The sequence below is a fragment of the Scyliorhinus torazame genome, chromosome 16 (genome assembly GCF_047496885.1).
Source record: "Scyliorhinus torazame isolate Kashiwa2021f chromosome 16, sScyTor2.1, whole genome shotgun sequence".
Lineage (NCBI taxonomy): Eukaryota > Metazoa > Chordata > Chondrichthyes > Carcharhiniformes > Scyliorhinidae > Scyliorhinus > Scyliorhinus torazame.
In genome coordinates, this window is record NC_092722.1 from 12,614,459 (window position 1) to 12,630,899 (window position 16,441).

The following is a 16,441-nucleotide window of genomic DNA, read 5'->3' on the forward strand; positions in this document are numbered from 1 at the left end:
TGCAAAGATATCCTCGTGGAATGTTAGCTTTTTGCTGACAAGAATGAGGGAATGAGGATTCCAATGTGCAGATCTTTGTCAAACACCATCTGAAATAATGCATTCAGTCTGGATACGGAATCTCAGGAAAGATATATTGGAATTTTAGAGGATGAGGCACAGATTCACCAACGTTTTACTAGGGCTATAAGGGTTTCCATAGAATTCCCTCTGAAAGAGCACCCTACCAAGGCCCACTGTCCCGTAACCCCACCTAACCTGCACATCTTTGGACACTAAGGGGCAATTTTAGCATGGCCAATCCACCGAACCTTTGATTGCATGTCAATTATGAGGGCAGTTTGCAGATAACAATCATGGGTTGGACCTTGGGAGAGCTGGAAAATTAATGAGGCAATCATCCCCACAACGTAAATAAAACTCCAATCACTGCCACAGATAACTTCATGGATCAAAAGCTATGTGTGTATGTGTCAGCTCCATTGACGGCTGTCTCCCCTTTCCTCGTGGCCTTCTCAAGTCTTTCGTTTGTCAAATGTTAGCCCAGTTTCCCTTCGTAAAGGATTCTGTTTCTGGTTTGGCCCTGGTTCAGGCCGAGATATCTCAGCCAGGGGCGTAGCTGTAGAGATAGTGAGGCATTTGGTAAGGGCAGGGGTAGGATAAAACTCAGTCACGTCAGCCACTAGCTGCCACCCCAGAGTTGACACATCGATGAGCTGCTGGACCATGGAAGCATACCCCCTGCATAAAAGGGTAGAAAATGGATGGATACTGTCGTGTTATTCACCCTGGGGTAACACGGACTGCAACAGGATGCAGATGAACTGTAAAGTATACACCAAACGTAGGCGTTGGTTCAATATGATTTATTGAACTTCTGTAACAATGCACACAATAGGCTGTGGGTTGACACCCCTCTACTCTAAGTGTACTAACACGAGCTAACTAGACCAGGCTAGCTCTGATCCACGTGTAGAAGGTGTTGAATGATTTGTACACCCTGACTGTCTGTAAAGATTTAATCACCTGCTAATGCTCGCATTCCAAGCATTGTCTGGCATCTTTGAATCTGTCTATATATATGTTTCTGCTAGTGACATCGAAACAAACCTGTTGGACTTTAACCTGGTGTTGTAAAACTTCTTACTGTGCTCACCCCAGTCCAACGCCGGCATTGCCACATCATGACTACAGTTGTCACCAGTGGAAAGAGGCGGAGTGCTGATGCCTCGTGTGTTTTATAGTTAGAAGCCCCCCTTTGGTGTTCTATCTGGTGATTGGTTGTGTTCTGTCCTGTATGTTGATTGGCTAACCTGGGTGTCTGTCACTGCCTGTTTTTACCTCATGGGTGCATATTATGACAGATACAACATAGGTTGTGGGGGGTGTTGGGTGTTGGGATAATGTCACTAGACTGGTAATCTAGATCCCCGATTAATTCTCTGGGGACATGGGTTGGTTTTCTACCACAATTTAAATTCAGTTCAAGAAGCAAACCTGGGATATGGAGACACCTTGACAATTGATTGACAATTGGAAAAAACGAATTGGGTACTCTAATTTTTTTTTTTAATAGGCAATAGAAGACCAAATAAAGTTAACTTTTATGTCAGGATTCACACAACAAAGAGCCTTAAGCAGCATTTTGTTTGGTAAGATTTGTGATAGCTTGTTTGTTGGTGCACCCACACATTACCACTTATTTAAAATCTTGTTTAATAAACGTAGGCCAGGGCAACACGGTGGCACATTGCTGTCCACGGCGCTGAGGATCCAGGTTCGAATCCAGGTTTGGGCTTCACAGCTCCAGGGTCCCAGGTTCGATTCCCGGCTTGGGCCACTGTCTGTGCGGAGTCTGCACGTTCTCCCCGTGTGTGCGTGGGTTTCCTCCGGGTGCTCCGGTTTCCTCCCACAGTCTAAAGATATGCAGGTCAGGTGGATTGGCCATGCTAAATTGCCCCTAGTGTCCAAAATTGCCCTTGGTGTTGGGTGGGGTTACTGGGTTATGGGGTTATGGGGATAGGGTGGATGTGTGGGCTTGGGTAGGGTGCTCTTTCCAAGAGCTAGTGCAGACTCGATGGGCCGAATGGCCTCCTTCTGCACTGTAACTTCTACATCTATGAATCCCGGCCCTGGGTCACTGTCCGTGTGGAGTTTGCACATTCTCCCTATGTTTGCGTGGGTTTTATCCCCACAACCCAAAGGTGTAGGTGGATTGGCCACGCTAAATTGCACCTTAATTGGAAAAAAACCATAATAGGGTACTTTAAATTTATAAATAAATAAACGTCGGCCAGTGAACAGGTTCAGAGAGCAGCTTCCAAATCTTCAATGGGCATTATGACAAACTTGAGTCGGACCCTGACGGTAATTTCTGTATTTTCTGAAACGGCTTCAAAATGGTTGTCAAAGTCCTCCGCGGATTGAGAGACACATGGTTTGGATTTTACGGAGTGATTGTTTTGAAAGATGAGTTGCCCTACGGTGGGTAAAATGCCATGGTGGAACTGTTAAGGAAATGCTGTGCACAAAGGATTTTCCATGGTAGTTTTAAAGCGCGGAGCCTGGGAGTCTCTGCAAGTGGGGAAAAATTCAGTCTCCAGCTGCCTGCTGATCAACGGAGTTCAGTTAAATGTCACCTCAACACTGATAAAGTGCGATTTACTATGGGGCATGTAACTCTTTCTCTCAAGTGAACCTTATCAACAGGGTTTCTAATGGAAGATCACTAATACTAATTTATGTACTTGTAAAGGAAGGTTCTGATCAGATGAACCATCTGAGCAGCAGCTTAGACTGCCAGCACTTGAGAGGCATGTCAATCACCTGGGTTATTTTCGATCAGTGAAATCCCATATCACCCGTATCACGTAAATGTGACAAGGCAATGCTCAGATGGTGAAGGAAAGCCGTATAATTGTAACTGAGATCCCTGTCACGGGGAGAGATTTAATTATCAATCTGGCCAACGGAGCTCACCCTCAGGCACTGATGCTCCCCACAGCCTCCTGCTCGCCCGCCTTCAAAGAATGAGTGCTTGGCCCCAGACTGCAGTGCAATCACGTTGTGATCGAGAGGACGCCTTTTAATTTATTGCAGTGCGGGAGGGCTTTCCCCTGTCAGCTGCATTTGATCGAGAGAGAGACAGACAGGGGGGGGACCACTGCTCATTGTTTCGAAGGTACTGCATATTCCTCACTTGCCAGGGTCTACTGACCTGCCTCAGGCTATAATGTGCCCCGGTTTCCACCTGGAGTGGTATCACTGCCCGAGATTAAAAGTAGGACAACGGCACCTTGAATAATCTCTTCGCCCCGAGGGAAAGCTGCAGTGGCCTCCGTACTCAGACCGCAGTTAGAGGAAGGAAGGAATTTGTATTTTTATAGCACCTGCCAAGGCCTTGGCTTGTCCCAAAGCGCGTTACAACCAATGAAATGAAGTCACAGCTGGGAATTTGCCAATTTGCCTGGAAGTTCCCCTCCAAGCCACTCACCACCCTGACTTGGAAATGTATCCTTCACTGTCGCTGGGTCACAATCCTGGTAACCCCCTCCCGAACAGCACTGTGGGTGTACCTACACCACTGGGACGGCAGAGGTTCGAGAAGGCAACTCACCCCTACCTTCCTGAGGGCAATTAGGGATTGGCAGTAAATGCTGGTCCAGCCAGCAACACCCGCATCCGTAAAGGAATTTTTACAAATTGCGCACAGCAAAAGTTCCCATAAACAGCGATGTGATAAGAACCAGATGTTGGGCAGGAGTTTCCGCACAACCTGCCGCGTATCTCGTGGCAGTGGGGGCAACCGGCGATTGGCTGGCGACGGGATTTTCTGGTCCTCCCGTTGTCAACGGGGTTTCCCGTTGATTGCACTCCTCGCTGCCGGGAAACCTGTGGTGGGGGTCCGCTGCTTCGAATTGTGAGCTGAGGCCCCAATGGCGTAATTGGGATCTGCTCTGCATATTTCAAGTGTCCCAACTGCTGGCTTTGGGTGAGGTCCATGTGCCAGGGGAGGGATAGCGTCAGGTACTGAGCAGAACCCTCCACCTTGACATAGAACATAGAACATAATGCAGAAGGAGGCCATTCAGCCCATTGAGTCTGCACACTTAAGCCTCTCTTCCACCCTATCCCTGCAACCCATTAATCCCTCCAACCCTTTTTGGACACAAAGGGCAATTTGGCATGGCCAATCCACCTAACCTGCACATCTTTGGACTGTGGGAGGAAACCGGAGCACCCGGAGGAAACCCACGCAGACACGGGGAGAACTCCGCACAGACAGTGACCCAGCGGGGAATCGAACCTGGGACCCTGGTGCTGTGATCCACCGTGCTAGCCACATGTGCTACCGCCACCGCCATGACTAACTGAGCTCAGGCTCGGGCTGGACTCTGGGATTTCCTGGCTCCGTTCGACACAGGGCTAACGTTTTACTAACAGAGTCCCAAGGGGGAGATCGTCTTTGGAACAGCTCATTCCTGAAGCCAACTTCAGAAATGTCCACTGTCGTGAGGTTAGGCTGTCCACTTGCTTCAGGTGAGAGGTGCTTTTTCTTTATAAACCGGGATCTGATGACATTTCTGGACACACTGGGTGAAGGACAGAGGCGGGCATTCCTCTTGGTAACCCAACTGAGAGTGGGGCTAATCAATGATTTTTTAATGATTTGACTTGGCTGCTGCCTCATCAGGTGCCCCCTACCATGAATGGTCCCTCTCCCACTTCGCAAGTCAAACCCTTGGTCAACAATCCCTTCCTCCCACCAACCCTCAAACAGCCCCCACCATTTTAAATGCATTTTATTCAAACTTGTATCAAAATAGGTTACAGCAAATAAACACCCCGGGAAACATTCTACCCAACTATCAACTATACAGTCTGTACAGATTTTTCTCCGTTTTCAGGGGCCCCCCTCCCCATCACCCCCCCTCCCCATCACCCCCCCTCCCCATCACCCCCCTCCCCATCACCCCCCCCCCCCCCCCCTTGACGAACAGCGCCTCAAACACGGTCACAACCATCCCCCACCTTTTCTCAAACTCCCCCACTGAGCCCCTTAACTCATACTTTATCTTCTCTAACCGCAGGAAGTCGTACAGGTCACCCAACCAGGCTGCTACCCCCGGTGGCGACGCCGACCGCCACTCCAGCAAAATTCGTTGCCGTGCAATCAGAGAGGCGAAGGCCACGACATCGGCCTTCCTCCTCTCCATGAGCTCCGGCTTCTCTGAAACCCCAAATATCGCCACCAAAGGGTCCGGGTCACTCCCTCCTCCACTATCCTGGCTAAGACCGCGAACACCCCCGCCCAGAATCTTCCCAATTTTTCACAACCCCAAAATATCTGCGTATGATTCGCTGGCCCCGCCCACACCTCTCACACACATCTGCTACCCCCTGAAAGAACCCACTCATTCTCGCCCGAGTTATATGCACCCTGTGCACCACCTTAAACTGTATCAGGCTCATCCGTACACAAGAGGAGGTCCCGTTTACCCTACGCAGTGCCTCACTCCATACCCCATTGATCTCCATTCCCAACTCCGCTTCCCATTTCTCCTTGATCTTCACCACCCGCTTGCCTCCCTGCTCCCCCAGCCGCTTATATATATCCCCAATTCTTCTCTCCCTGTCTGCATCCGGGAGCAGCAGTCGCTCCAGCAGGGTGCATCCCGGCAATCTAGGGAACCCCTTCTAGACCTTTCGTGCAAAGTCCCTAACCTGTAGATACCTGAACTCTCTCCCCCTCGGCAGCTCTATCCTCTCCCTCAGCTCCTCCAGACTGGCGAACCCTTCCTCCAAATACAAATCCCTCACCTTGACCAGCCCCACTTCCCTCCACCTCCTGTATACACTATCCACCCCCCCCCCCGGCTCAAACCCATGATTCTCGCACAGCGGCGTTAGCACCGACATCCCTTCCACCCTAAAATACCTCCTCAGCTGATTCCATGGCTGGGATTCTCCCCTACCTGGCAGGGCGGGGGCCCCGGCGGGATGGAGTGGCGGGAATCACTCCGGCATTGGGCAGCCCCAAAGGTACGGATTTCTCCGCACCTTTAGGGGCCAAGCCCTCACCTTGAGGGGCTAGACCCGCGCCGAAGTGGTTGGTGTGCCGCCGGCCGGCGGGAAAGGTCTTTGGTGCCACTCCAGCTGGGGGCGGAAAGGACTTTGCCGGCCGGCGGAAGTCCGCGCATGTGCGGGAGCGTCAGCGGCTGCTGACGTCATCCCCGCGCATGCGGAGGCTATGGCCGAGGCGGAAGGAAAAGAGTGCCCCCACGGCACAGGCCCGCCCGCGGATCGGTGGGCCCCCGATCGCGGGCCAGGCCACCATGGGGGCACCCCATGGGGCCAGAACGACCCGTGCCCCCACCAGGACCCCGGAGCCCGCCCGCGCCACCAGTCCCGCCGGGAAGGGAGGTGGTTTGATTCACGCCGGCGGGACTGGCATGGCAGCAGTGGGACTTCGGCCCATTGCGGGCCGGAGAATCGCCAGGGGGGGGGCCGCCGACCGGCGCGGCACGATTCCTGCCCCCACAGAATTTTCGGTGCGGGAGAATTCGGCGGACTGCGGGGGCGGGATTCACGCCGACGCCCGGCGATTCTCCGAACCAGTGGGCGGGTCGGAGAATCCCGCCCCATATCTTCACCGTGGACTGCACCACTGAGCTCCCTGAGTACCTACTTGGAGCCGTTGGCAATGCTGCCATCACCATAGCCCTCAAACTAGACCCCTTACAAGATTCCTTCTCCATCCTAACCCACTCTACCCCTTCTCCTTCCCACCACCGCCGCACCTTGTCCACATTCACCGCCCAATAATAATGAAGCAAGTGTGGCAATGCCAACCCCCCCTGCTGCCTCTGCCTCTGTAGCAGGGTCCGCCCCACCCTCGGCACCTTCCCCGTCCATACAAAGTCAGAGATGATTGTGTCCACTTTCCAAAAAAAGGCCTTTGGTATAAAGATCGGGAGAGCCTGAAAGATAAACAAGAACGTCGGTAGAATATTCATTTTCACCACTTGGACCCTCCCCGCCAACGTTAAGTGCCGTGTTAAGCTCCTCCCTGGCCTCCTCCACCAGCTTCGTGAAGTTCCACTTATGGAGCCCCATCCATTCCCTCGCTACCTGAATCTCCAAGTACCTAAACCTATCCCTCGCTACCGTAAATGGCATCCCCCCTAAATTAGCCCGCTGTGCCAGCTCATTCACCGGGAATACCTCGCTTTTCCCTACATTCAGCTTGTATCCCGCGAACCCTCCAAACATCCCCAACAGGCCCATAATCCTTCCCATACTCTCCAACGGATCCGAAACATACAGCAAGAGGTCATCGGCATAGAGCGACACCCGATGCTCCCTCTGTCCCCTGCCACTCTGCCGACCCCCTGAGAGCCATCGCCAATGGCTCTGGCCAGCGCAAACAGCAGCGGCGACAGCGGGCACCCCTGCCTCATACCCCTGTGCAAGTCAAAGCTTTGTGAGCTCATATCATTCGTCCTCACCCTCGCTCTTGGCGCCACATACAGCAATCGCACCCATGCCACAAAACTCGGCCCAAACCCAAACCTTCCCAAAACTTCGAACAAGTACCGCCACTCCACCCGATCAAATGCTTTCTCCGCGTCCATGGACACCACCACCTCTAGTACCAGAGCTCTCGACGGATTCATCACCACATTCAACAGCCGTCTTATATTACTCGCGAGCTGCCTGCCCTTCACAAAGCCTGTTTGATCTTCTGCAACCACCCCTGGGACACAAACCTCCATCCTCCCCGCCAACAACTTAACCAATACTTTCACATCCGTGTTCAATAGTGATATGGATCTATATGACCCACATTCCACCGGATCCGTCCCTTTTTTTGGGATTAGTGTGGTTACTGCCTGCTTCATCGTCTCTGGCAACTCCCCCTTCTCCAGCGCTTCATTAAACGCCCCCAACAGATGTGGTGCCAGGTCCGCCGCAAATTCCTTATAAAATTCTGCCGGGTACCCATCCGGCCCAGGGGCCTTCCCCGACTTCATACCCGTGATACTATCCAGCACCTCCCTCAGCCCAGGGGCTCCTCCAACGCCTGCCTCTTTGCTTCCTCCACCCGGGGAAATTCCAGCTCGTCCAGAACCGCCCCATGTCCCCCTCATCTCCTCCTGGGTCTGCCTCATAAGGTCCCTTTAATACTCTCTAAATGCCTCAATATTTCTCTGGATGCAGCCTACCTCCGCAGCTGGTGCGCCAGCATGCGGCTCGCCTTCTCCCCATACTCGTATCGCACCCTTCTTGCCCTATGCAGTTGCCCGACTGCCCTCCCCGTTGTCAGCCTGTCAAATTGCCCCTGCAACTTTTTCCTCCTCGCCAATCCCTCCACGGTGGGCACCTTTGAATATTGCCTGTCCACCTCCACTGTCTCACTCACTAGACAGTCATGTTCCGCTCTCCTTTCCTTATTCGTATGAACCGTAAATGAGATAATTTCCCCCCGGACCACTGCCTTCAGTGCTTCCCAAAAAATGCCCGCCGACACCTCCCCATTCTGATTGAACTCCACATAATCCCTAATCACCAACCGCACCTTATCACAAAAACCTGCATCCGCCAACAACCCCGAGTCAAACCTCCACCCCGGCCTCTGCTCTCGTCCTGTACTGAACCGAATATCCAGCCAGTGGGGTGCATGGTCTGAGATAACTATCCCCGCATACTCTGCCCCCTCCACCCCAACCGAAATCTCCCGACTCACTACAAAGTAATCAATCCTCGAATACACCTTATAGACGTGTGAAAAGAAGGAATACTCCCTTCCCCCTGGGTTCTGAAAGTGCCATGGATCCACCATACCATCCTCTCCATAAACCCCCCCAGCTCCCTTGCCATTCGTACCCTACCCATCGACCTGGGGCTCGATTTATCCACCCTCGGCTCCAGGACACAGTTAAAATCTCCCCCCATGATCAACTGATACGTGGCCAAATCCGGGATTGCTGCCAGCAACCCCCTCATAAAACCCACATCACCCCAATTTGGGGCATACACATTTACCAACACTACCGGTGCCCCTTCCAATACCCCACTCACAATCACATATCTCCCACCTGGATCCCTCACCTCCTTCGCACTCACAAATCCCGTTTTGTTGCTCATTAAAATCGCCACACCCCTCGATTTCAAATCAAACCCCGAGTGAAAAACCTGTCCGACCCACCCCTTCCTTAACCTAACCTGGTCCTTCACACGGAGGTATGTCTCCTGCAAAAAGACAACCCCCGCTTTCAAGCTCCTGAGGTGCGCGAACACCCGCGACCTTTTAACCGGCCCATTCAGTCCCCGGACGTTCCACGTTACCAACCTTACCGGAGGCTTGCGCCTCCAATCCCCTCTACCGTCCGTCATCTTCCCCACTTAACTCCTGCCCCTTTAATTCCACTCTGTACCTAGCCCATCCCAGATGGCCCCTTTCTTCGCCCATGGCCATGTCATCTCTCACCCCCGCCACGTCGTAGAAACCCTCCCCCCCCGCTTTTCCCCTTCCACTTCTTGCCCCCCAACTTCCCCTTTCCCCCTTCAGCCTTCTCCAAAAGCAAACAAACAGATGTTAAACACAAACAGTCCCATAAAACAGGAGGGGGATGGGAACATCCATCCCCACATAAACCTTTCACCCCGACAACTCCTTACAATCTCAACATTGAACAGAAACCGCCCCCCACAAAAAAAGGCGAAAATCCCCCAATCCCTACACCCACTTCAAACATGCTCCCGACCATTACATAGTGCCAGCACCCCGGTTCCCAAGCATTGTCCACTCAGTTCTCCCCCGGTTTATGCTCCTTAATGAAGTCTTCGGCCACTTCTGGGCTCTCGAACTAATACCTCCGAACGTCACCCATAATTTCGCCGGGTCGAGCACCCCAAACCTGATCTGCCGCCGGTACAGCACCGCCTTGGCCTTGTTGAAACCTGCACGTCGCTTCGCCAACTCTGCTCCGATGTCCTGATAAATCCGGACGTTATTTCCCTCCCAGTCGCAGCTACGCCTCTCCCTGGCCCACTGTAGAATTTTCTCTTTCTCCACAAGTTTACGGAGCCTCACGATCACTGCCCGCGGCGGCTCCCCAGCTCTAGGCTTTTGCCTCCGAGACCTATGCGCTCGGTCCACTTCAGGTGCCTTATCTAGCACCCCTTCTGCCACCAGTCCCGCCAGCATCCTCGAGACGTACCTCGGGGCACTCACACCTTCCACTCCTTCAGGCAGGCCCACTATTTGCAGGTTCTTCCTTCTCGAGGCATTCTCCTGCTCCTCCACCTTTGCCCTCATTGTTTTACAAAGGTCTCCTAGGAGCCCCACCTCTGCCTCCGTAGCCACCACACGATCGCTGTGGTCCGAGATCACTCCTTCAATCTCCCGAATCAGTGACCCCTGCACCTCCAAACACCTCTCCATCCGCCCCCGTAGTACTCTTCAGGGGTGCCACAGCTTCTGCAATGGCCTTTGCATGATCCTCATGCATTTCTTTCCTCTGTTTATGGAATTCCTCCTTGACAAAAGTCATCAGTTCCTGTATCTGGGGCCTTCCAGCTTGCCCCTCCCCCGCCTGCATGCTGGAAGAGACCGTCTGTGAAGACTGTTTCAACTTTACAGCCACACCTCTCACTGTTTTTTGCCAGGTCCGGTGATCAGGAGACATACCATTCCAGGGCTAAACTGCTCCTCCAACATTCACCTCTGCCTTTTCATCAAAATTCCACCCGGATCTGGGTAAAAAGAGCCCTTTTCTGTGACTTTGAACAGAAACAGCCCTTTATGTGACCAATCATATGGTCCGTCTCGAGGATGCTGATGGGCAGGGCAGCACGGTAGCATTGTGGATAGCACAATTGCTTCACCGCTCCAGGGTCCCAGGTTCGATTCCAGCTTGGGTCACTGTCTGTGCGGAGTCTGCACATCCTCCCCGTGTGTGCGTGGGATTCCTCCGGGTGCTCCGGTTTCCTCCCACAGTCCAAGGATGTGCAGGTTCGGTGGATTGGCCGTGATAAATTGCCCTTAGTGTCCAAAATTGCCCTTAGTGTTGGGTGTGGTTACTGGGTTATGGGGATAGGGCGGAGGTGTTGACCTTGGTTAGGGTTCTCTTTCCAAGAGCCGGTGCAGCTCGATGGGCCGAATGGCCTCCTTCTGCACTGTAAATTCTATGATAATCACTCCATGGTCACAAGCAGAAGTCCAGCCCCCAATATTTTAAATACAAACATCTAAGAAAAGGAATCAGTAATCCACCATCACCCCATACATCGTTACCAACACCATACATAGCCCAAACCGCCCCCCCACCCCAACACCGCCCCCCTAAAGTTTGATGTCATCCAATTCTTGAAAATACATAATGAACAAAGCCCATGAATTGTAGAACCCTTCCATCCTTCCCCTCAACTCAAACCTCACTTTCTCGAGAGTTACGAACTCTAGCAGATCCCCCGCTACGCCAGGGCACAGGGTGAGAAGCTGACCTCCACCCCACAGGGCGATCAACGAGGCGAAGGCTAAGACATCTGCCTCCACACCTACTTCCAACCCCGGCCGATCCGACACCCCGAATATGGCTTTTAGGGGACCTGGTTCAAATTTCACACGCACCACCTTCGAGATTACCCTGAAAACCTCCCTCCAACACCCCTCCAGCTTTGGACAGGACCAAAACATCTGAACATGATTTGTGCCCCCCCCCCCCCCCCACACCGTTCACAAACATCCTCTACTCCTCAAAGAGTCGGCTCATCCTCGTCTTTGTGAGGTGCACCGTATGCACCACCTTCAGCTGCACCAGCCCCAACCTCGTGCATGAAATTGAAGCATTGATCCTCCACAGCACCTCACCCCACAACCCCTCCTCCATACCCTCCCCCAACTCTTCCTTCCATTTTGTCTTAATCCCCTCCAGCGATGCCATCTCTTCTACCAGATTTGCCCCATAAATCGCCGACACCACCCCCTCTCCACTCCCCCTGTCGTCAGCACCTCCTCCAACAGTGTGGGGGCCCACGCCACCGGAAAGCTCTGTATCTCTTTCCTTTTAGTTTTTAAAAATAAATTTAGAGTACCCAATTCATTTTTTCCAATTAAGGGGCGATTTAGCGTGGCCAATCCACCTACCCTGCACATCTTTTGGGTTGTGGGGGCGAAACCCACGCAAACACGGGGAGAATGTGCAAACTCCACACGGACAGTGACCCAGAGCCGGGATCGAACCGGGGACCTCAGCGCCGTGAGGCAGCAGTGCTAGCCACTGAGCCACCGTGCTGCCAGTAGGCTGTCGTTTTATAATATTTTTAAAAAATAAATTTGGAGTGCCCAATTGTTCTTTCCAATTTATTTACTAAATTTAGAGTACCCAATACTTTTTTTTTCAATTAAGCGCAATTTAGCTTGGTCAAGTCACCTAAAAATTTAATAAATTGGGATTGTTCTCCCCAGAGAGACGCAGGCTGAGATGCGACCTGATAGAAATTTATAAAATTATTAGGGGTGTAGGGTGAACAGTTGGAGGCTATTTCCCAGGGCGGAATTGAAAATTACAAGGGGGCACAAGTTCAAGGTGAAGGGGGAAAGGTTCAGTGGAGATGTGCGGGGGAGGTTTTTTACACAGAGGGTGGTGGTGGCCTGGAATGCACGGCCAAGTGAGGTGGTTGAGGCAGATATGTTAGCGACCTTTAAGACTTATCTGGATAGGCACATGAACAGACAGGGTATGGAAGGATGCAGGCGGTTGGTCTAGATGGGACACGTAATCGGTGCAGGCTTGGAGGGCCGAAGGGCCTGTTCCTGTGCTGTATTATTCTTTGTACCCTGCACATCTTTTTTGGGTTGTGGGGGTGAGACCCACGCAGACACGGGGAAAATGTGCAAACTCCACGCGGACAGTGACCCGGGACCGGGGTAAAACGCGGATCCTCGACGCCATGAAGCAGTAGTGCTAACCACTGCGCCCCCGTGCTGCCCTGCATTATTATAATCATGATCCTGACTCAAATCCTTAAATATATATCTTGAAAGGGGTCAAGCTAACCGTACCATGGATTCTTCGGACTGCACTGAGCCATTATCTGAAGCAGTCCTTCCCTCAATTAAATTGTGGTGGCAAATTCCCCCATTTAAAGAGTTACAGCCGATGACCATCGCGGGGTACTGAAGGGCAGATCCCGGGGTTCACTGACCCTGAGATACTCCTTCCTGCTGGGTAAACTATTGTCCATCTCCCTGAGACCTCCTTGTAAAATCTTCAGTTGTTGAGTCAGAGGGTTTGATTAAAGGGCGTATGCAGGGGGTCGGGTGGTTAAGTGGGGGAGGGCTCAGGTCAGTATTGGTTTCCCACACAGATGGAGGAAAAACTCTGAGCTGTGTCCACTCCAGCAGCCTCTGTGGTGCCACTTCCTCAGAGCCCAAGGAGCCACTGCCCACTGCTACCGGACACTCTTTTTGTCTTACAGCTTCAGCCATGACAGGAGGCAGCAGCAGCACAGCAGAGATCAAAGTAGTGAGGATGAGAAAACTGGAGCCGTCTCCCGTGGGTATAAATCCCCTGAATGATATAGAAAAATAAATCGCCTACAACTGATTGATTAACTTCCATTAACTAACCTTAGCTACTTTTTCTATGTAAATGTCAAATCTATTTTGTGGCATTTTACAAGTCTCATCTATCAAAATGGCTATTGAGTGAAAAAGTAGACATTTCAACGAGCGTGTGGGATGGATTTATCCAATCTGAGTCCCTACCATTGAGCCATCTTAATAAAAACTCTGCTGCCTCTGTCTTAACTTGCAATAAGCTGCATTCCCCCCCCCATCTCCGGCTGTGCTCACTGACCTACATTACCTCCCGGTTCGAGCGAAACCTTCTCATCCTGGTTATCAATTCCCTCCATGACCTCGCCCCTCCCTATCGCGAAAGACGGGCTTGTTGGGTGAATTGGACTTTCTGAATTCTCCCTCAGTGTACCCAAACAGGCGCCAGAGTGTGGAGACTAGGGGCTTTTCACAGTAACTTCATTGCAGTGTTAATGTAAGCCTCTTTGTGACAATAATAAAGATTATTATTATTATCCTCTCCAGCCCCACAATCACCACCCACCCTCCCCCACCCGAGATAGCAGTGTTCCCCTAATGCTGGCCTTTGGTGCGATCCCAAATTCTAATCACTCCACCATTGGTGGTCGTGTCTTCAGGTTGCGAGGCTGCAAACTCTGGAAAGGGGGGGGGGGGTGATGTGGGGCTGGTGGAGGAGATAATAATAATAATCTTTATTATTGTCACACGTAGGCTTACATTAACACTGCAATGAAGTTACTGTGAAAAGCCCCTCGTCGCCACATTCCGGCGCCTGTTCGGGTACACTGAGGGAGAATTCAAAATGACCAATTCACCTAACAAAGCACGTCTTTCGGGACTTGTGGGAGGAAACCGGAGCACCCGGAGGAAACCCACGCAGACACGGGGCGAACGTGTAGACTCCGCACAGACAGTGACCCAAGTCGGGAATCGAACCTGGGACCCTGGCACTGTGAAGCCACAGTGCTAACCACTGTGCTACCCTGCCGCTTATTTATCTCTCAATCAACATTATAAAAAGCAGAATATCTGGCCAGGATCACATTGCTGTTTGTGGGGGCTTGCTGTGCACAGATTGACTGCTGCAAGTGAGTGTCACGGGTGGCACAGTGGTTAGCACTCACAGTACCAGGGACCGGGTTCAATTCCGGCCATGGGTGACTGTTTGTATGGAGTTTGCATGTTCTATCCGTGTCTGCGTGGGTTTCCTCCGGAAGCTCTGGTTTCCTCTTTGGCCATGCTAAAAAATTGCCCCTTAGTGTCCAAGATGTGCAGGTTAGGTGGGGTTACAGGGATAGTGCATGGGCCTAGGTAATAGGTTCAGGTTCGATTCCCGTAACAGCCTCCCCGAACAGGCGCCGGAATGTGGCGACTTGGGGCTTTTCACAGTAACTTCATTTGAAGCCTATTGTGACAATAAGCGATTTTCATTTCATTTTTCAATTCATTTCATTTCATTATAGGGATTCTATGGATTCTATAATGCAACATACATTGATAGTAAAGGGCTTTCTTTAGGTAAAGGGTAATTCTGAAGTCAGGAAAGATGCTCTACGAACTTTTAGCTCTTTTGAAGCTGCTGTTTCCTGCTCCCACCTATGTGACAATTCTTCAGCCTAGCCTGGGGAGTGTGTCTTGGTGTCATCATTGGAGCCATCACAGTAGAAGCTGACACTAACCTCACACAATGTCCAGCACACTTCCTAGTCACAGTAACTGGATGGCAGTCAGGGGCAGGAACTCCAACTGATACCTTTGATGCCTCAGGTCCTGGTGGATTGGTATCAGCTGATTGGCACTGTTGACAAAGCTCTCGCAAAAGGCTGATGATTGAGCAGATGATGTAGATGAATAGTTTGGTGCCTTGTTATCAGCTCGGCCTTTTTGAATCAGGCATTAAGCTGCAACTCTGTCTACGTTATTCAATCGTCCAGCTGGGCGCTTCAGACCCCACAGGATTCTGCCTCACGGCGCTGAGGACCCAGGTTCGATCCCGGCCCTGGGTCACCGTCCATGTGGAGTTTACACATTCCCCCCGTGTCTGCGTGGGTCTCGGCCACACAACCCAAAAGATGTGCCAGGTAGGTGGATTGGCCACGCTAAATTGTCAATTGGAAAAATGTGAACAAAAATAATTTGAACAAAAAAGATCCCACGGATCTCCTGGTGTCCAGGCCAACATTCTTTCCTCAACCAACGTGACCAAAGGAAACTGGACATTCGTTGTTAATGGGAGATTGTTGGGTACAGATTTGTTATTCAGTTTACTGGTAGAACTGTCACTGCACTTGGAAAGTAATTAATTGGCTGTGAACATTTTTGAGAGGTTTCGAGGATGTGATAAGGTTTGTAAACAGGCAAATATGTTATTTAAAAAGGCAATGCAGCAAAGCACCAAAAACGTAAGTTAAATCCATGACTGTAAGTTTATCTGCTGCTTATACATTAGCCTCAATGTAGTCTCTGCCCTCCCATTGATCAAAAACCTAAATGACATCTCTCAGGACTGCACCAAATTGGAGGGTGGCCGTTATTATCTCCTTGGGATCAAATCTTTCAAGATGAATGCGGAATGCGGAGAAAATAATCCTCAAACTCCCGGTAGCCTCTTGGTCGCAATCATCAATTTCTACCAGTTACAACCAAGAGGAGCTTGTGAGAACAATGGTTAGGTGCAGCTATTCCTCACTACGAGTGGCTTTCACACAGGGTTAGAGCCACGGAAATATCGTCTGGCATTTCAGTTGAAACCACAAACTGTACGGCTGCACCCATCTGAGTATCTGTGCACCACAGGGTGGCTTTTGCCTTTTAAGAGCACTAACAGACAGGGAT